Source organism: Salmo salar, chromosome ssa12, assembly GCF_905237065.1.
Source record: "Salmo salar chromosome ssa12, Ssal_v3.1, whole genome shotgun sequence".
Classification (NCBI taxonomy): Eukaryota; Metazoa; Chordata; class Actinopteri; order Salmoniformes; family Salmonidae; genus Salmo; species Salmo salar.
The window spans coordinates 16,815,682-16,835,285 of NC_059453.1; the positions used below are offsets into that span (position 1 = coordinate 16,815,682).

Genomic DNA, 19,604 nt, shown 5'->3' on the forward strand with positions numbered 1-19,604 from the left:
TGTCTCCACCTGTTTCCATGGCAGGGTCTTGTCCCCTGCCATTACCTCCTCCCATGTCCATGATGTCCTCCACTCCCTTCTTTCCCTGGCCCAGGATCCTTGCTCCTCCTGGGCCCGCTGCTTGGTCCGTTGGTGGTGGGACCAAGGCGCAGCGGGAATGTGTGAACTCATCTTCTTTATTACGAAGAAAACCAAAATAAACACTTAAACAAAAACTACGACGAAAAACAGTCCTGTAAGGACACAGCTTACATACGGAACATTGCCCAACAAACCCCGAAACACATTAAACAAACACCCCCTGCCATGTCCTGACCAAACTACAATAACAAATAACCTCTTTACTGGTCAGGACGTGACAGAAAGGGAGGGATGTAGGCAGGAGGAGAAGAGAGAGAGAGAGAGGGAAGGAGGGAGGGAGGAAGGGTGGAAAAGACAAGGAACAAGAAGGTGAAAAGGGAGAAGGGGAGAGGAAAAGGTGAAAAGGGAAAGGAGGGAGCTGGACGGAGGAGTGAAACAAGGCTGACGTCTTCAGAAAGGATTGTTACAGTTAGAGAACAGAGAATAGTGCTGAGTAGGGAAAGAGAAGAGGAGAGTAGGAGGGAGGGAGGGAGGGAAAGAAAAGGGGAGAAGAAAAGAGAGGAGGAAGTGAGAGGGGGGGAAGAGGAGGGGGATGGAATAAGGAGGGACGATGTGGAGAAAGGAGGAGGGGAAGGAGAGAAAGAGAGGATGAAAAAAGTGAGGAGGGAGGGAGGGGTGGGGAAAGCTCTTGGTCGAATCTGCATCCTCAACACATTTCTATGAACTGGACGGAGGGAGGGAGGAGGGGAGAGAGAGAGAGAGAGAGGAATTGGGGTTGAGGAGGAGTGAAAAACTCCTGAACTCAGCAAGGGGACTAAAAACACCAATTCTAAAGTTCTGAAGTTGATCCGACACTAAAAAACTGCTGTCGCTAGCTCTCTCTCACACACAGACACACACACACAAAATCAGTCTTGCTGAAACATCAAAATATGGTAGAAGAAAATGTAACACAGTGAGGTCAGAAATCAGTAGGAAAATGTAACAGTAAGGTCAGAAATCAGGAGGAAAATGTAACAGTAAGGTCAGAAATCAGGAGGAAACTGTAACAGTAAGGTCAGAAATCAGGAGGAAAATGACAGTTCACATTAGATTCTTTAATGATACCAGTAGATTGACAGCTATACAGTGCCAACTGCCAAGCAATAAGGAATGCGCGTGTGTGCTTTCTGCTTACAAGCAAAAACTCTAACAGGAAGTACCAGTGACGCTAGTAGTTCCTCAATACGGACGTTGTCCAATGAAGCAAGACTGGGCATTCAACTGAGACTGCTCTTCTCTGTGTCACGGAGGCTCTCCACACTGCTAAAGCTAACTCTCTCTCCTCTGCTCTCATCCTTCTAGACCTATCTGCTGCCTTTGATACCGTGAACCATCAGATCCTCCTCTCCACCCTCTCCGAGCTGGGCATCTCCGGCGCCGCCCACGCTTGGATTGCGTCCTACCTGACAGGTCGCTCCTACCAGGTGGCGTGGCGAGAATCTGTCTCCGCACCACGTGCTCTCACCACTGGTGTCCCCCAGGGCTCTGTTCTTGGCCCACTCCTATTCTCGCTATACACCAAGTCACTTGGCTCTGTCATATCCTCACATGGTCTCTCATATCATTGCTATGCAGATGACACACAATTAATCTTCTCCTTTCCCCCTTCTGACAACCAGGTGGCGAATCGCATCTCTGCATGTCTGGCAGACATATCAGTGTGGATGACGGATCACCACCTCAAGCTGAACCTCGGCAAGACGGAGCTGCTCTTCCTCCCGGGGAAGGACTGCCCGTTCCATGATCTCGCCATCACGGTTGACAACTCCCTTGTGTCCTCCTCCCAGAGTGCTAAGAGCCTTGGCGTGACCCTGGACAACACCCTGTCGTTCTCCACCAACATCAAGGCGGTGACCCGATCCTGTAGGTTCATGCTCTACAACATTCGCAGAGTACGACCCTGCCTCACACAGGAAGCGGCGCAGGTCCTAATCCAGGCACTTGTCATCTCCCGTCTGGATTATTGCAACTCGCTGTTGGCTGGGCTCCCTGCCTGTGCCATTAAACCCCTACAACTCATCCAGAACGCCGCAGCCCGTCTGGTGTTCAACCTTCCCAAGTTCTCTCACGTCACCCCGCTCCTCCGCTCTCTCCACTGGCTTCCAGTCGAAGCTCGCATCCGCTACAAGACCATGGTGCTTGCCTACGGAGCTGTGAGGGGAACGGCACCTCCGTACCTTCAGGCTCTGATCAGGCCCTACACCCAAACAAGGGCACTCCGTTCATCCACTTCTGGCCTGCTCGCCTCCCTACCTCTGAGGAAGCACAGTTCCCGCTCAGCCCAGTCAAAACTGTTCGCTGCTCTGGCACCCCAATGGTGGAACAAGCTCCCTCACGACGCCAGGACAGCGGAGTCAATCACCACCTTCCGGAGACACCTGAAACCCCACCTCTTCAAGGAATACCTGGGATAGGATAAAGTAATCCTTCTAACCCCCCCTTAAAAGATTTAGATGCACTATTGTAAAGTGGTTGTTCCACTGGATATTATAAGGTGAATGCACCAATTTGTAAGTCGCTCTGGATAAGAGCGTCTGCTAAATGACTTAAATGTAAATGTAATGAAGCAGATGCTAATCTAAAGGACTGTTTCGCTAGCACAGACTGGAATATGTTCTGGGATTCATCAAATAACATTGAGGAGTTTACCACATCAGTCACCGGCTTCATTAATACTGAGCTAAAGGCTAGAGCTGCCGCTTTCAAGGAGTAGGACACTAATCCAGACGCTTATCAGAAATCCTGCTATGACCTCCGACAAGCCATCAAACAGGCAAAATGTCAATACAGGACTAAGATCGAATCCTACTCCACCGGCTCTGACACTCGACAGATGTGGCAGGGCTTGCAAACTATCACAGATTACAAAGGGAAGCCCAGTGACGCTAGCCTACCAGACAAGTTAAATGCCTTCTGTGCTCGATTTGAGGCAAGCAAGCCTGAACCATGCATGAGAACACCAGCTGTTCTGGACGACTGTGTGATCTCGCTCTCCATAGCCGATATGAGTAAGACCTTTAAACAGGCCGCGGGGCCAGACAGAATACCAGAACACATGCTCGGAGCATGCACTGACTAGCTGGCAAGTGTCAAGAATGGCAAGATAACCTGCCAAATTACTATCGCCCCGTAGCACTCACATCTGTAGCATGAAATGTTTTGAAAGGTTGGTCATGGCTCACATCAACACCATCATCCCAGAAACTCTAGACCCACTCCAATTCGCATACCGCCCCAACAGATCCACAGATGACACAATCTCTATTGCATTTCACACAGCCCTCACCCACCTGGACAAAAATAATACCTTTGTAAGAAACTGGTCATTGACTACAGCTCAGCATTCACCATAGTCCCCTCCAAGCTCATCACCAAGCTCATGACCCTGGGACTGAACACCTCCCTCTGCAACTGGTTCCTGGACTTCCTGATGGACCGCCCCCAGGTGTTGAAGATAGGCAACAACATTTCCGACCACGCTGACCATCAACACGGTGGCCCCACAAGGGTGTGTGCTTAGTCCCCTGCTGCACGACTGCGTGGACACGCACAACCCCAACACCATCATCAAGTTACCTGACGACACAACGGTGGTAGGACTGATCACCAACGACGATGAGGCACCATATAGGGAGGAGGTCAGGGACCTGGCAGTGTGGTGCCACGACAACAACCTCTCCCTCACCGTCAGCAAGGCAAAGGATGTGATTGTGGACTATAGGAAACAGAAAGGTGAGCAAGCCCCCATCCACTCCGGGTTTAGAGATTCAAGTTCCTCTGTGTCCACATCACTAAGGAATTAACATGGTCCATAGACAAACCTACTCAGCTGTGAAGAGGGCACAAACTATATGTACATAGCTATCATAATTACCTTGTACCCCTGCACATTGACTCAGTACTGGTACACTCTGTACAGTATATAGACATGTTATTTTTACTCCTTATTGTTATTACGTTATTCATTGTGTATTTATTCCTCGTGTCACTATTTCAATATATTTATTCAATATATTTATTTTTTATTTTTTTATCTGTATCTTTCTCTCTGCATTGTTGGAAAAGAAAATAGCATTTCACTGTTAGTCTTCACCTGTTATTTACCAAGCATGTGACAAATAACATTTCATTTGATTTTGTGGGTGTTTGTGTGTGTGTGTGTGTGTGTGTGTGTGTTTGTGTGTGTGTGTGTGTGTGTGTGTGTGTTTCTGTGTGTTTCTGTGTGTTTGTGTGTGTGTGTGTGTGTGTGTGTGTGTGTGTGTGTGTGTGTGTGTGTGTGTGTGTGTGTGTGTGTGTGTGTGTGTGTGTGTGTGTATATGTTCTTTTTTTTTTTAAGTGCATTTCTTTTTAGGGGGTAGATCAGCTTTAACATTGAGGATAGATTGTTGCTTCCATCAATGTAATTGTCTGCATCATTTCCAATCCCCCATATATTTTTGGGGAAAATATACACTACCGTTCAAAAGTTTGGGGTCACTTAGAAATGTCCTTGTTTTGAAAGAAAAGCACATTTTTTGTCCATTAAAATAACATCAAATTGATCAGAAATACAGTGTAGACATTGTTAATGTTGTAAATGACTATTGTAGCTGGAAACGGCTGATTTTTAATGGAATATCTACATAGGCGTACAGAGGCCTATTATCAGCAACCATCACTCCTGTGTTCCAATGGCACGTTGTGTTAGCTAATCCAAGTTTATCATTTTAAAAGGCTAATTGATCATTAGAAAACCCTTTTGCAATTATGTTAGCACAGCTGAAAACTGTTGTTCTGAATAAAGAAACAATAAAACCGGTCTTCTTTAGACTAGTTGTGTATCTGGAGCATCAGCATTTGTGGGTTTGATTACAGGCTCAAAATGGCCAGAAACAAAACACTTTATTCTGAAACTCGTCTATTCTATTCTTGTTCTGAGAAATGAAGGCTATTCCATGCGAGAAATTGACAAGAAACTGAAGATCTCGTACAACGCTGTGTACTACTCCCTTCACAGAACAGCGCAAACTATCTCTAACCAGAATGGAAATAGGAGTGGGAGGCAAGAGGACAAGTACATTAGAGTGTCTAGTTTGAGAAACAGACGCATCACAAGTCCTCAACTGGCAGCTTCATTAAATAGTACCCTTAAAACACAAGTCTCTATGTCAACAGTGAAGAGGCGACGTCGGGATGCTGGCTTCTAGGCAACTGTGCTATTTCACATACGTTCTGAACCTATATACATTTTACAGAGCCCGTATGTTTTACCTTTGTTATCTGGTTGTTATTAGTCCCAACCTCCAGCTCCATTCTATCTCTCCCATCTATTTCTTAACACCATCCATATTGGATTTCTATTTGCCATATATTTTTCAACTGTGCTGTGATGTTTCACAAAAATACTGAACCTTTCTATTCTCATGGTTTCTACAGATTGTAAATTAAAGATGAACATTATTGCTAAAATAATTTTTATATTATTGATCGATCGACTATGACTTTTCAAATCACCCAGTAGTGCTCTCTGAGGCGTTAGCTCTAGGTAAATTCTTCAGCCATTACTGGACCTGTGACCAAAAACAAGCTACATATGGACCGTATCATAATAAATGATCTAATGACTCTGCTTCCTCGCAGCAAAATCTGCAGAACTGGGAAGATTGTATCCCCCATATAATATATATTGGTTGCAAGAATTTTGTATAGTTTTGAATCTGGCGTCGTTTTGTGTGTCAATTCATAGATCATGTGCATTGGAATCGGTACATCGAAAATCTCTTCCCAACTATTTTGCAATTTATATGGCACAGCTGTCAATTGTTTGGTCCTTAAATGAAAATAGTATATATTTTTATTTATCACAATTTTCTTTAACCAATTTTGGTCTTTAATGCAGGGCCGACAAAAGCTGACTGACTAATGTTGTTTGAGGGAGAACCGTTCGCTACAGCCTCCCACAACATTCACCCAAACAACTCCTTAGAAAGAGGGACCTTGCTTACTGGAGTTACACACACACACACACACACACACACAACCCCCCCCAATTAACCGTATTATAGACTACTTTTGTGGCCTGTGGGCGTGCGTGTGTGTGCGTGCATGTGTATGTGTGTGCGAGCGTGTGATGTGTGTATAAATAAACTTGCACAGAGAGAAGGTGGGGTTAACAACAGAAGTCAAGCCTCAGACAGACAATGTGTGTGTCCTAAATGGCACCCTATTCCCTACATCAGGGATGGGCAACTGGCGGCCCGCAGGCCACATGCGGCCTTTTGAAGGCCTGTGGACCAATAATAAAACACTTTTTTATTTTTATTCAGTCAGGGTCTCAACTAACTGTTGAGAGTTAGAATAATAGAATACACAGGGTGAATTTAGAAAATTAGTTGTGCATCAGCAGTCACTCAATTAGCCCAAGTCAGCCATTTTTGAGGGGATTAGTAAATGATACTAGCGACCAGCTATCTAAACTTGTAGTAAGCATGGCCCGAATTATCGACCGGGATGGGGCCCATTGATCATGAGTTATCATATTAAAAACTACAAATATTTGCCTCCAACCTACAGCAAAATGTCTATAATTGCAGGAAATTAGCTGTAAAACTGCAAATTCTTCTCTCTGCCCCATGGCAAAATCTGTAGAATTACAGCAAACTTGCTTTAAAACGGCTAAATGTTTCCTACGCTTCGTGGCAAAATGTGCAGAATTGCAGGAAACTAACATGAAAACGTATTTTTGTAATCTTCGCTGTCACACGGGGGGCTGGATGTGGGTACACAGACCCAAGACCCACTGTGGCCCCTCATGATGAGTTCTGTTTTTTTGTGACCCCCCACCTCCATCAAAGTTGCCCATCCTTGCCCTACATAGTGCACTACTTTTGACCAGGGCCCATCTAAATTAGTGCACTATACAGGGAATAGGGTGTCACTTGGTGAGCAGCCAGTAAATCAATCTGTCCATATTTCCTGACTGTATAATCTGATGTAATATAATATAATTTAATCCCCTACAGAACAACAGTCTGATCAGTGGCTTTATATCTGTCTGCTAATCTCTAATGCAGGTTGTGGATTCTGCTAAATGGCTCTGTGATGATTGTTATGAAGATAGAGAAGCAGAGAAAACACAGGAGAGAGAGAGAGCATGAATAAGGGAGAGAAAGAGAGTTTGAGAAAAAGCAAATAAGGGAGAGAGAGAAAGACAGGCATATCAAAAATAGACTAAAAACCTCAGAGCTCCACTCGTTTTTTAATCCCTTCTCTCGACCCTCCACCTCTCCTTCCTAGAAAAACAGAGAGAGCAGGTCTTATTGATCTAGGCAGTTTGAGGTGTGACGAGAGAGAGGTCAATCATTTAAGTGTAACGCTTCGTGTGCCGGCTAATTGTGAATTAGAAGTCAGTTCAGTGATAATGGAGAGAGAGAAAGAGCGACAGAGAGAGAGAGTAGGGAAGTTATTAACTTGCAGCAGAGCGTGAAATAAGACAGACAACAAGAAAATAGAGAGAGAGAAAACAAGAAGATGGAGAGAGAACAGAGGGAGTTAAGAGAGAGAGAAAACAAGAAGATGGAGAGAGAACAGAGGGAGTTAAGAGAGAGAGAAAACAAGAAGATGGAGAGAGAACAGAGGGAGTTAAGAGAGAGAGAAAACAAGAAGATGGAGAGAGAACAGAGGGAGTTAAGAGAGAGAGAGAAAACAAGAAGATGGAGAGAGAACAGAGGGAGTTAAGAGAGAGAGAAAACGAGAAGATGGAGAGAGAACAGAGGGAGTTAAGAGAGAGAGAAAATGAGAAGATGGAGAGAGAGAACAGAGGGAGTTGAGAGAGAGTGAAAGAGATACGAAAGGTGTAGATAGGGAGGAGAGATGAGCAAAGAAAGAAAGAAAGAAGACACAAAAGAATAGCTAAAAAAAATGGAGCAACATTTTTCACTTTTCTGCCAGAGTACGGAAATAAAGTGTTGTGTGTGTGTTTCCCCAATCGCAGGTAGTAGTCTGAGTGTGTGATGATAAATTCCCTAACACCAGCACAAAATGTGCACCGTCAGGGGATCGAGGCTCCGGCACCTTTTCATTTTTTATTTAGTAAGGGCTTTTCACAGAGGAGAAAAACCTTGTAGGTTCATTTAGTTCTCCCCTGCTAACAGGGTGAGAGTATGTACTGTCTGTGTGTGTGTGTGTGTGTGTGTGTGTGTGTGTGTGTGTGTGTGTGTGTGTGTGTGTGTGTGTGTGTGTGTGTGTGTGTGTGTGTGTGTGTGTGTGTGTGTGTGTGTGTGTGTGTGTGTGTGTGTGTGTGTACTCAGCACCTAGATGGGGCGGCAGGTAGCCTAGTGGTTAGAGCGTTGGACTAGTAACCAAAAGGTTGCTAGATTGAATCCCTGAGCTGACAAGGTAAAAATCTGTCGTTCTGCCCCTTAGCCCACTGTTCCTAGGCCGTCATTGTAAATAAGAATTTGTTCTTAACTGACCTGGCTAGTTAAATAAAGGTCAAATAAAAAAATACGTGGGGATTTAATCTTCATCATCATCATGGATAACGTGAGGGAGTAAGAGATAATGGTAGAAAAGACAACGAAAGAGAGGTGAGGGGTAGAATAAATAAAACAGCATACCTGGGAAGAGACAGAGAGAGAGCAGAGAGGGAGAGAGAGAGAGGCAGAGAGAGAGAGAGACAGAGAGAGAGAGAGAGTGGCAGAGAGAAAAGCAGAGAGAGAGAGAGAGTGCAGAGAGGGAAAAGAGAGAGATGGGCAGAGAGGGAGAGAGAGAGAGGATGCAGAGAGGGGAAGAGAGCAGAGAGGGAGAGAGAGAGAGGTGGGGCAGAGTGAGAGCAGAGAGGGAAAGAGAGAGACAGAGATGGAGAGACAGAGAGAGAGAGGGGCAGAGAGGGAGAGAGTGAGCAGAGAGGGAGAGAGAGAGAGTGGGGCAGAGAGGGGGAGAGAGAGAGTGGGGCAGAGAGGGAGAGAGAGAGAGAGTGGGGCAGAGAGGGGGAGAGAGAGAGTGTGTGAGAGAGAGAGAGAGAGAGGACAAGACTCCAGCCCACTTGTTGGCAGAGATATCCTAGCTCCGTAGTGCTCCGAGTTAAAAGCAACAGTGTGTTAGCGTGTTTGCACGTGGAATCGATTGACGCAGGCACAGAGAGTGCGAAAACAACCTCTCTCTTTTAGCCTTCACTGGAAGGGATTAGTGTTTCAAACCCTCACTACACATTGTTTATTAAAGGCCAGGTTACTTTCCAATTCTCTTCCTCCTAAATGTAATATCATTAGCTTTTTGGGAGGAGGTAGAGAATGCATCTCTCCAGTTTCAGAGTATATTTCCCATCATGAGAAGACAAGAGAGATGTTATGACTGTAAAGTAAAAATTCTCTCTATCCAGGAGGTGAAAACCCTGGGAAACTGTTGATTCTCATTGTACCAACATGGAGTATGTGTTGTGGTGTGGTTTGAGTGTGGTTTGAGTGTGTTTTGAGTGTGGTTTGAGTGTGTTTTGAGTGTGGTTTGGGTGTGGTTTGAGTGTGGTTTGAGTGTGGTTTGAGTGTGTTTTCAGTGTGGTTTGAGTGTGTTTTGAGTGTGGTTTCAGTGTGGTTTGAGTGTGTTTTGAGTGTGGTTTGAGTGTGTTTTGAGTGTGTTTTGAGTGTGGTTTGAGTGTGGTTTGAGTGTGTTTTGAGTGTGTTTTGAGTGTGGTTTGAGTGTGGTTTGAGTGTGTTTTGAGTGTGGTTTGAGTGTGTTTTGAGTGTGGTTTGAGTGTGGTTTGAGTGTGTTTTGAGTGTGTTTTGAGTGTGGTTTGAGTGTGTGAGTGGAGAATTGGCGTGGGGGGGGGGTTTCAGGGTGTGTGTATACGAATTAACTGTTGATTCTCAGAGAAGAGACACACCATCATCACCCACAGAGAAGAAGTGTGTGTTGGTGTGTGTGTTTTAGTCTGAGGCTGTATTTGAGGTGTGGCGTTCCCTCTCTCCTTCTCTCCCTCTTTTCCGTTCTTCGTTCCTTCCTTCCCTCGTGTTGTTAAATGTGTTATAATACAGTAGCAAACTCATTACCACACTGCAGCTGAAAACTGCGGCAAGTTGAAAAACACAGAAAGATGATGCAATACAAAGACAACCCTGAGTCTCCTCACACAGAGCCCAGCACTCTATACTCTACCCTTCTCCTGAGTCTCCTCTCACAGAGCCCAGCACTCTATACTCTACCCTTCTCCTGAGTCTCCTCTCACAGAGCCCAGCACTCTATACTCTACCCTTCTCCTGAGTCTCCTCTCACAGAGCCCAGCACTCTATACTCTACCCTTCTCCTGAGTCTCCTCTCACAGAGCCCAGCACTCTATACTCTACCCTTCTCCTGAGTCTCCTCTCACAGAGCCCAGCACTCTATACTCTACCCTTCTCCTGAGTCTCCTCTCACAGAGCCCAGCACTCTATACTCTACCCTTCTCCTGAGTCTCCTCTCACAGAGCCCAGCACTCTATACTCTACCCTTCTCCTGAGTCTCCTCTCACAGAGCCCAGCACTCTATACTCTACCCTTCTCCTGAGTCTCCTCTCACAGAGCCCAGCACTCTATACTCTACCCTTCTCCTGAGTCTCCTCTTACAGAGCCCAGCACTCAATATACTGGGTCAAATATAACGTTATTCAGTACTGGCCCCCAGGGGTCAAATATAACGTTATTCAGTACCGGCCCCCAGGGGAGAGGAGACACATCAAATAAGAGAACTCACTATGACCATACTGATCAGAGAGGGATCGCTGTTGGTTTCTGTGAGAGGTTTAACTATAAGAAATTGATATCTACCATAGTAGACATATAACACAGTGGATATCTAACATAGTGGATATAGTAGACATCTACCATAGTGGATATCTACCATAGTGGATATAGTAGATACTGTATCTAACACAGTGGATATCTAACACAGTGGATATCTAACACAGTGGATATCTAACACAGTGGATATCTAACACAGTGGATACCTAACATAGTGGATATCTAACACAGTGGATATCTAACATAGTGGATATTCAACATAGTGGATATCTAACACAGTGGATATCTAAGTGGATAGGCATAACTTCATCTGCCAATTGTCTTAATCAGTATTTACATAACTCCTATACTGAAAGGATGTTGTGAAATCTACAAAAGTCCCAATGTAAACAGACCCTACCATCTCTCTCACACGCACACAAACACACGCTCGCGCAGCAGAGTGTGTGTGTGTGTGTGTGTGTGTGTGTGTGTGTGTGTGTGTGTGTGTGTGTGTGTGTGTGTGTGTGTGTGTGTGTGTGTGTGTGTGATTATGCAGTAGTATGGTAGTTCCTGCTTACACCATATTTCATCATCATTACTGAAGGAAAAAACTCTCCACTATTGATCTGATGCTGCTTCTAATCTCTTTCTCCTCTTTTTCACGCTCTTCATCCCTCTCTCTTCTTTCTTCATCTCCCTCCCTCTTTCTCTCTCCTCTCTTTCACGCTCTTCATCCCCCTCTCTTCTTTCTTCATCTCCCTCCCTCTTTCTCTCTCCTCTCTTTCACGCTCTTCATCCCCCTCTCTTCTTTCTTCATCTCCCTCCCTCTTTCTCTCTCCTCTCTTTCACGCTCTTCATCCCTATCTCTTCTTTCTTCATCTCATCCCTATTTCTCTCTTTCACGCTCTTCATCCCTCTCTTTTTTTCCTCATCTTCCTCCCTCTCTCTCTCTCTCTCTCTCTCCTCTCACGCTCTTCATCCCTCTCTCTTTCTTTCCTCATCTCCCTTCCTCTTTCTCTCGTCTCTTTCATGCTCTTCATCCCTCTCTTTCTTTCCTCATCTCCCTTCCTCTTTCTCTCTCTCCTCTCTTTCACCCCTACAACTCATCCAGAACGCCGCAGCCCGTCTGGTGTTCAACCTTCCCAAGTTCTCTCACGTCACCCCGCTCCTCCGCTCTCTCCACTGGCTTCCAGTTGAAGCTCGCATCCGCTACAAGACCATGGTGATTGCCTACGGAGCTGTGAAGGGAACGGCACCTCCATACCTTCAGGCTCTGATCAGGCCCTACACCCAAACAAGGGCACTGCGTTCATCCACCACTGGCCTGCTGGCCCCCCTACCTCTGAGGAAGCACAGTTCCCGCTCAGCCCAGTCAAAACTGTTCGCTGCTCTGGCACCCCAATGGTGGAACAAGCTCCCTCACGACGCCAGGACAGCGGAGTCAATCACCACCTTCCGGAGACACCTGAAACCCCACCTCTTTAAGGAATACCTAGGATAGGATAAAGTAATCCTTCTAACACCCCCCCTTAAAAGATTTAGATGCACTATTGTAAAGTGGTTGTTCCACTGGATATCATAAGGTGAATGCACCATTTTGTAAGTCGCTCTGGATAAGAGCGTCTGCTAAATGACTTAAATGTAAATGTAAATGTATCATATCATATAGTAGTGTATCATATCGTATCATATCATACAGTAGTGTATCGTATCATATCATATAGACCAGTTTCAAAACACATCCCAGTGGTAAACAAGATCAGGACTAGTACACACACACACACACACACACACACACACACACACACACACACACACACACACACACACACACACACACACACACACACACACACACACACACACACAAAGAAAACAAACACAAACACATAGCCTAGTCCCCCAAAAAACACCCAGGAATGCAAAACACACTCATCCATAAGGTGAAGCCTAAACAAACAGAATAGCACACACACATGACAGATGGATAATGATTACCCTGAGAGGGTGTTTGTTCAGAACCACCTGCCACGTTACTCATGTAGAGACATAAACTCCGAAAAAAACGTCCTCTCACTGTCAACTGCGTTTATTTTCCACAACCTAACATGTGTAAATATTTGTTTGAACATAATAAGATTCAACAACTGAGACATAAACTGAACAAGTTCCACAGACATGTGACTAACATAAATGGAATAATGTGTCCCTGAACAAAGGGGGGGGGGGGGGTCAAAATACAGTCAGTATCTGGTGTGGCCACCAGCTGCATTAAGTACTGCAGTGCATCTCCTCCTCATTGACTGCACCAGATTTGCCAAGTCTTGCTGTGAGATGTTACCCCATTCTTCCACCAAGGCACCTGCAAGTTCCCGGACATTTCTGGGGGGAATGGCCCTAGCCCTCACCCTCTGATCCAACAGGTCCCAGACGTGCTCAATGGGATTGAGATCCTGGCTCTTCGCTGGCCATGGCAGAACACTGACACTCTTGTCTTGCAGGAAATCACGCACAGAACGAGCGGTATGGCTGGTGGCATTGTCATGCTGGAGGGTCATGTCAGGATGTGCCAGCAAGAAGGGTACCACATGAGGGAGGAGGATGTCTTCCCTGTAACACACAGCGTTGAGATTGCCTGCAATGACCACAAGCTCAGTCCGATGATGCTGTGACACACCGCCCCAGACCATGACGGACCCTCTACCTCCAAATAGATCCCGCTCCAGAGTACAGGCCTCGGTGTAACGCTCAGTCCTTTGACGATAAACGCAAATCCGACCATCACCCCTGGTGAGACAAAACCGCGTCTCGTCAGTGAAGAGCACTTTTTCCCAGTCCTTAGGCAACGTTGCCGGTGATGTCTGGTGAGGACCTGCCTTACAACAGGCCTACAGGCCCTCAGTCCAGCCTCTCTCAGCCTATTGCGGACAGTCTGAGCACTGATGGAGGGATTGTGTGTTCCTGGTGTAACTCGGGCAGTTGTTGTTGCCATCCTGTACCTGTCCCGCAGGTGTGATGTTCGGATGTACCGATCCTGTGCAGGTGTTGTTACACGTGGTCTGCCACTGCGAGGGCGATCAGCTGTCCGTCCTGTCTCCCTGTAGCTCTGTCTTAGGCGTCTCACAGTACGGACATTGCAATTTATTGCCCTGGCCACATCTGCAGTCCTCCTGCCTCCTTGCAGCATGCCTAAGGCACGTTCACGCAGATGAGCAGGGACCCTGGGCATCTTTCTTTTTGTGGTTTTCAGAGTCAGTAGAAAGGACTCTTTAGTGTCCTAAGTTTTCATAACTGTGACCTTAATTGCCTACGCTGTTAGTGTCTTAACAACAGTTCCACAGGTGCATGTTCATTAATTGTTTATGGGTCATTGAACAAGCATGGGAAACAGTGTTTAAAGCCTTTACAATGAAGATCTGTGAAGATATTTGGATTTTTATGAATTATCTTTGAAAGACAGGGTCCTGAAAAAGGGACGTTTCTTTTTTTGCTGAGTTTAGCTTTCTGAGTTCTTACCCTGTGTTTCATCAACTACATTCATCTCTCTCTCTCTCTCTCTCTCTCTCTCTCTCTCTCTCTCTCCACACTGAACATACAAAACATTAGGAACACCTTCCTAATATTGAGCTGCACCACCTTTTGCCCTCAGAACAGCCTCAATTCGTCGGGCATGGACTCTAAAGCGTTCCACAGGGATGCTGGCCCATGTTGACTCCAATGCTTCCACAGTTGTGTCAAGTTGTCTGGATGTCCTTTGGGTGGTGGACCATTCTTGATACACACGGGAAACTGTTGCGCGTGAAAAACCCAGCAGCGTTGCAGTTCTTGACACAAACCGGTGCACCTGGCACCTACTACCATACCCCGTTCAAAGGCACTTAAATCTTTTGTCTTGTCCATTCACCCTCTGAAGGGCATACACAATCCATGTCTCAAGGATTAAAAATCCTTCTTTAACCTGTCTCCTCCCCTTCATCTACACTGATTGAAGTGGATTTAACCAGTGACATCAATAAGGGATCATAGCTTTCACCTGGATTCACCTGGTCAGTCTAGGTCATGGAATGTTTTGTACACTCAGTGTATATGAGGGAGAGAGAAGGAAAAAGTATACAGAGATAAAACACAGAAAACAGAGAGAACAGAGAAAACAGAGAGCGAGAGCATGTGTGTGTATATGTGTGTGTGTGTGTGTGTGTGTGTGTGTGTGTGTGTGTGTGTCTGTTACACTGTGACTCTACATCTGGGTTAGACACCTGTTCCACTGTGAGAAAGGCAGTCAAGTTGCAAAATGTTCACTGTAAATGTACGGCAAATGTAAAAAGAGATACTTTACAATCCTTTCCTAACCTCCAACATACACCTTCCACACACCCACCCCCACACCACCCACCCACACACCACGCACCCACCCACTTAGTTTCTTTGAATTATGCTTCCGCCTGCTGTTACAGCAGCACACACACCCAGGGGCTACGCTGCATGTCTCAGTGTCTCGCAGATGTGCACCACACACACACACACACACACACACACACACACACACACACACACACACACACACACACACACACACACACACACACACACACACACACACAGCTAAAGGCGCTGTGGTAAGTAACAAGTGAAAACACCATCTGTCAAGTGAGAGTGTTGTCTTCCTCTCAGCATTTTCTCTGGAATGCCTTGAAGACAAAACACTCCTTGTTCTCCCTCTGTATCTCTCATTCTATTTCTCCTTTCTTCATCTCTCACTCCATTCTCCCTGCTCCGACACAATCAGCAAAGTTGTGTGTGTGTGTGTGTGTGTGTGTGTGTGTGTGAAAAGTTGCTAACATAAGCATCGGTCAGCATTAAATTACTTGTGAACAACTCCAGAGGGATGAGAAATGCAATGGCTAGCACTGATTAAGATGATATGGTGCCTGGTGCCGTGCGTGCGTATGTGCGTGTGTTTGCTAAGAAGCGTCAACCTTGGAGTGGGGGCGCTTGTTTCTCAAACACAACTATTTTATTATCCTCATATTACATGGTGCTTGCTTACTTTAAGCTATGGATTTATATAGGTAAAGCTTGCTCAGCAATCTGAATTGACCGCCGATGTTCAGTTCACCTTTAGCTGAATTTCGACCAGTCATGTAAACACGCCCCATATAACACATGCATAATAAAGCAAGATTTATATGAATCAACAGTCGCTTATTAAAAAAACATATATATAATTTTGAACCGTGTAGGCTACTGTATTTTCCCACCACTGCAATGGTGTAGCAATATTTAGGCGCAACAAGCACGAACCGTTCCTCTCCCCTCCTCCCGCTAGCTAGACCTTTGTCCGCCCGCTGGTGCCATGTTGCCATGGCTCCCTCGCTCCAGTGCCAATACTCAGCTCGCGCAACCGTCGAGCGAGAAACACAACGTTGTGATGAATCAGCAAGCATGTCTTCCGCTATTGCTGTTACTACCATGAACTGTCTGTGGCTGTCGCGCGAAATAAACCGGAGAAAAAATGTTTAGAAATAATAGTTCCCTAAATACGAATTACGGGAAAATGATTTGACACAAATAAAAGGTGAGGTGGAGGCTAGACGTCTTAAACTGTAACCCCCTTGCCCCCCGACACCAAAAAACAAACCACTTTTCCCATGCATTTGTCTCTTTCACTCTTGACACACACATGCCTTGGCAACATTAAACTAAGGCACACACAATTATAGACATCAAGATAACTAGAAAGTGACGTCGAGTTAACACTATCATCATTATGCAACGTTAACAACTCCCTAAAAACAGCTGTTATGAATCTTACCTCTGAAATAGCAACAGACAGACACACGCTGACCGCGCTCGCGGATGATGCGTCCCTATCCAGTGCGGCCCGTTTTCCGCTCCGCTCCGGTTGCTTCCGTTTCAGCACTCGAACACTCGGACAGTTCTTCTGCTGTGAATCTCTCCAGCCACCTAACCTATAATCACGTTTTCTAGACAGTTCCAACTCGGCTACACACCTCGAATCCACGCTATATCTTCCTCTTCCTTCTCTAGCTAGGCTACTCTATGTAAACCGATTTACGATGTCTGATTTCTGAAAACCGGGGGGGGGGATTCCCAGTCCCCCCGTAACTCTAGATATGATCAATCTATCTCGCAATGAAGTTATCAAAAATATTCCCAACCGCCACACATGTTGTTCTCTCTGCACTGTAGTGCGATGCTATAGCCTAGCCTACGTATGACAAGCAAGCCCTTTCTTTGTCTACTTTAGCTATGAAAGCCCCCACTCAGTCTGGTTGGCATGGCTTGTGCATGTAGCCTATGGCTGGCACGCTGGCTAACCACCTAATCGTGATGAATCAGCAGCACACAGCAGGCAGGGAGGGAGAGAGAGAGAACGGCACATCACAGTGAGGCTAGCCCTTTAAAACGGCTTGTCTAGCGCTCCAACGGCATGATGTCGCTGCGCCCGCAGTCAGCAGCTCACACACCCGGGCGGGCGCGACGTAGAGAAGAGTAGAGCAGAGCGCGTGCCCACTCAGCAAAACACGAGCTTCGGTTGAGTGGCAACACACTCTCGCACTCACTACCGAATAACGTTATATTTCGGTGTTTTTAAAGGGATATGAGGAGTGCTAGGCTCGAGTAAGCTGACACACACACACACACACACACACACACACACACACACACACACACACACACACACACACACACACACACACACACACACACACACACATACATACAATGACTCTCTCACACACACTGAATCAGTGACAAAGAGTTAGTGTGGACTGAACAATTATTGTCCATTTATTAACGATCTATGCAACTTGCAAGAAAATAATTGAAAGGACTGTAGACTGTAGAAGAGGTCCTGTACTTTTAGATGATTGAGATACACCCTCTATGTACACAGAACAAACTTGACAGTCGGCTGCAGGGAGATGCCGTTCTACAGTACGTTCTGCAGTTTTCACTCCTCCCTTGTACTTGATTGATGAATTAAGGTCACTAATTAGTAAAGAACTCCCCTCACCTGGTTGTCTAGGTCTTAACTGAAAGGAAAAAACAAAACCTGCAGACGCTAGGCCCTCCAGTTCCAGAGGGAGGTGTTTAGTCCCAGGGTCCTTGAGCTTCGTGGGCACTATGGTGTTGAACGCTGAGCTGTAGTCAATGAACAGCATTCTCACATAGGTGTGAGAATCCTTCCTCCTGAAAACCCACCGCACACTAGGCCCTCCATGGAATGAGTTTGACACCCCTGGTCTAAACTACTGTATCTTTCTCACCTTGTCGTCTTTCATCTGCAGTGTACAGAACAAAACTTGGCAAGAGAAGAGGAGACAAGAGGGGGAAGAGGAGAGGGAGAGAGGAGAGAGGAGAGGGGGAGAGGAGAGGGAGAGAAGAGAGGGGGAGAGGAGAGGAGAGGGAGAGAGGAGAGGGGGAGAGGAGAAGGAGAGAGAGGATGCCACTTTTGATGACTACCCAATAGCTAGATCTGTACATAAACTATAGTTCTGTCTAGATCTGTACATAAACTATAGATCTGTCTAGATCTGTACATAAACTATAGATCTGTCTAGATCTGTACATAAACTATAGATCTGTCTAGATCTGTACATAAACTATAGCTCTGTCTAGATCTGTACATAAACTATAGATCTGTCTAGATCTGTACATAAACTATAGATCTGTCTAGATCTGTACATAAACTATAGTTCTCTCTAGTCTAGGACTAGGTCCAGTTGACAGACGCCTAAAATAACCGTTTGAAGGAATATGTCCCAAAATGGCACCCTATTCCCTTTATAGTGTACTACTTTTAGCTACAACCCTATGGTCCCTGGTTAAAAGTAGTGCACTATATAGGGAACAGGGTTCCATTTGGAACACAGGCCATGTCTGGCTATGGCTATAGGTCTGAATGAGGTATGGCTATAGGTCTGAATGAGGTATGGCTATAGGTCTGAATGAGGTATGACTATAGGTCTGAATGAGGTATGGTTATAGGTCTGAATGAGATATGGTTATAGGTCTGAATGAGCTACCATCCTGTAAATTCAATCCAACCCTGTTCCAGGAGAGCAACCTTCCTGTAGGTTCAATCCAACCCTGTTCCAGGAGAGCTACCCTCCTGTAGGTTCAATCCAATCCTGTTCCAGGAGAGCTACCCTCCTGTAGGTTCAATCCAATCCTGTTCCTGGAGAGCTACCCTCCTGTAGGTTCAATCCAACCCTGTTCCAGGAGAGCTACCCTCCTGTAGGTTCAAACCAACCCTGTTCCAGGAGAGCTACCCTCCTGTAGGTTCAATCCAATCCTGTTCCTGGAGAGCTACCCTCCTGTAGGTTCAATCCAATCCTGTTCCAGGAGAGCTACCCTCCTGTAGGTTCAATCCAACCCTGTTCCAGGAGAGCTACCCTCCTGTAGGTTCAATCCAACCCTGTTCCAGGAGAGCTACCCTCCTGTAGGTTCAATCCAATCCTGTTCCTGGAGAGCTACCCTCCTGTAGATTCACTCCAACCCTGTTCCTGGAGAACTACCGTCCTCTAGGTTCACTTCAACAATGTTCCTGGAAAACTACCGTCCTCTAGGTTCACTTCAACAATGTTCCTGGAAAACTACCGTCCTGTAGGTTCACTTCTACCCTGTTCCTGGAGGGCTACCGTCCTGTAGGTTTTTGCTCCAACCGTAATCAAGCTCACCTGATTCTATTAGCTAATTGATCAGCTAAATCAGGTTAGTTAC

At 45.9% G+C, this 19,604-nt stretch overlaps 1 protein-coding gene across 3 annotated transcripts in view; it reads right to left on the minus strand.

Moving 5' to 3' along the window:
• LOC106564329 (transcription factor MafG) overlaps positions 1-17,351 on the minus strand; it is a 27,198-nt gene extending 9,847 nt beyond the window's left edge. For 2 of the 3 annotated variants that reach the window (XR_006757902.1, XM_045690876.1), the window contains exon 1: positions 16,669-17,350. The gene's annotated coding sequence lies outside the window, so the exon portion shown is untranslated. Of the gene's footprint in view, positions 1-7,340; positions 7,395-16,668 lie in introns of all 3 variants that reach the window. The other variant, XM_045690877.1, reaches the window with a different exon arrangement.
• Between the last annotated feature and the right edge of the window lie 2,253 nt (positions 17,352-19,604).